Source organism: Hippocampus comes, unplaced genomic scaffold (genome assembly GCF_001891065.2).
Source record: "Hippocampus comes isolate QL1 unplaced genomic scaffold, H_comes_QL1_v1.1 scaffold105, whole genome shotgun sequence".
NCBI classification, from domain to species: domain Eukaryota; kingdom Metazoa; phylum Chordata; class Actinopteri; order Syngnathiformes; family Syngnathidae; genus Hippocampus; species Hippocampus comes.
In genome coordinates this window covers 1,094,909-1,097,442 of record NW_017806235.1, presented here as the reverse complement: position 1 = coordinate 1,097,442, position 2,534 = coordinate 1,094,909, and positions in this window count along the sequence as shown.

Genomic DNA, 2,534 nt, shown 5'->3' with positions numbered 1-2,534 from the left:
CATTGGGAAAAAAAAAAAAAATCCTCAACACAACAACAACAAAAAGACTTCCACGCAAATCTTCTTCGACACTCTTTTATGACCTCGATAGAAGCATAAAGACTTTTTTTTTTTTAATCATAAGATGAAATAAAAGCACTTTAGTGTCTACCTCGCAGTCAAGCGGTTCTGAGGTTGAAACTCAGACTTTGTGTGTAGTTGGCATACTCTTCCTGTTCTTCCTTTGCGTAATTATCTGCTGGTACTGCGGCTTCTTCCCACATTTGGTTTTTTGTCCGTGAGAGGGGTCTGTTTATTGCAAAGAGTTTAACCAACAACATAACACAGCCTATGAAAGTTTATTTTTTTGGTTAAAAAAATACATCAATAAATATTCCTTGGAAGAGGAACGGTAATCGTGGCCAGTTATAAACATGTTTTGTCGTCTTGGCAACCAGTCGTCAAAGGTGCCCTGTGGAGACTGTTACTGTAAACATGAATAATTGACACCATTCAGCTTGCATGAATCATTCATGTAATCGGATCACATTTGTACACTGGACCACTGGAAAAGGTTGCCCTTAGCATTTTAGAGTTGATTTTTGTATCGTTGTAAGAAAATCAAAGTGACTTATACCAATGTGAAAAGGCTGTGACATCCCTTTGACACTTTCAAAGTGAGAAAATTTGCACCTCACATCTTTTCGACATCTTCAAAGAGCAAAGGTGGTGAAGACGCTGCCGAGTTGCTCGCAGCAAGTCGCTAACAGGAAGTGTGTTTTTAGCTTGGATCAAATCACGACTCCAGCAAATATTGGCCAATCTTTAATAAATACAGTGTTTTCCTGCTAAAAATAATACCATAAAATACAGCAGCGACTACTTTTGTTGAAATGAAGCTCCTTAACTCACTTCAACATAGTTCTTTGGCACCAAGATGCCACAAGATGTCGCCAAACCAATACTGCTGCTACACTACTACAAGAGTATCATCATCGCTTTGGCCCTTGGCCTGATAAAAACAGTGAGTGAAGAACGGAGGATATGTGGCCCATAAAAATCTGCCAATATTTGAATTTGTGAATGGCAAACTTGTCATGTGAGGAGCGGAATGAGGACCCAGAAGCAGACATGACACGCAAGTTGAAACATAAACGTCTTTATCTATGAAAATACAAAGGACCTATATTTTAAAATGAAACACGAAGGTGTCCATTTTGGTTGGAGACAGTCCCTGGGCTGAATTTCAGATCTCTTATTTGAACAAACTCCTGCTGGGGAAATCTCCGAAATGAGAAAGCTTAATAATCATTTTGCAGATTTGCCCTGATAAAGTGGTCGCAAGGACAATTGCAATTGCTGCTCGTAACTTTAATTATGATCTCTGTTAGGGACAAAGTTCGCTGTTATTTCTTCTGGTCCCATTCTTTTAACGACCCTTGCTGCATTTCTTTCTCAGAAGCAATGGCGCGTAAACAGCCCCCTGAGAAATCTTCATTTATTTTTGGTCAGTGTCCACACACTCATGCACAAACTCATATAGTATGTGTTGCATAGTAAGTGTGATGTCATGTTGAGGGTGTATATTACCCCCAGAATAGGGCCCCTCCCCCACTTATCACCATAGGATGCCCAGTGAAGCAGGAAATTAGAAAAAAAAAAAAAAGGACGGGTGGGGAGCACTGTACTTACATCACCTCTATTGTTAAGTCTTGTTGGCGTGGACATGAACAGTAAGGATGTTCATTTCACGCTTAAAAGTTACACGTGTCAGCTGCAGACGCCTCCTAGTTAACCGCCAGGCTTTTTGTCAAGAGCCTTGTAACCGATATGTCAGATCACGGAGAATAAACCATATGCACCTAGCTGGAACTAGATGGAATTTGGGCCGAAATTTATGAAACTTTTATGAATTGCTCACAGACGTGGCAATGAGTAGACTGGAGGTAGTAGCCTTAAGCTCGCAGACTCCAGGTAATGGTTAGAAACTGGTTAGTAAGAAGTTAATAATCGCATTTCACTGTGAAGTCTGTTGCTGGAAGATTGCTGGAAGATATTATACTGTATTTGTTTGAAAATTCGAAACATAGTGAAATGATGGGAGTAATATGAAGGGACACAGATGGCACACCCAAAAAATATGCGAGCAAGCTTTGCAAAACTTTCACTGAACTTTAATGTGTAAGTAGTAATTGTAGTCGACGACAAAACGGGTGGTGGCGCATCGGTCAAGACAGGATCAAGGAATTTGGTGGGAAATCTCACACACACACACACACATACACAGTACGCACAGATACACACACACACACACACACACACACACACACACACACACACACACACACACACACTTTCTTCATCTTCGGGCAGTAGAGAGAGAGAGAGAGAGAGAGAGAGTGTTGAATGCAGCAGTAACTGCTGCAAGCCCTTCTCTTGTATCTCAGTGTAGCCAAAATGTAAATCATCTGCCATTTTCTCCCCTTGCAGTGACCCCACCAGCTTCAATAATAATAAGCCGCCTCTCTGCGAAGAATGAGCTGTTTAGGATTCAC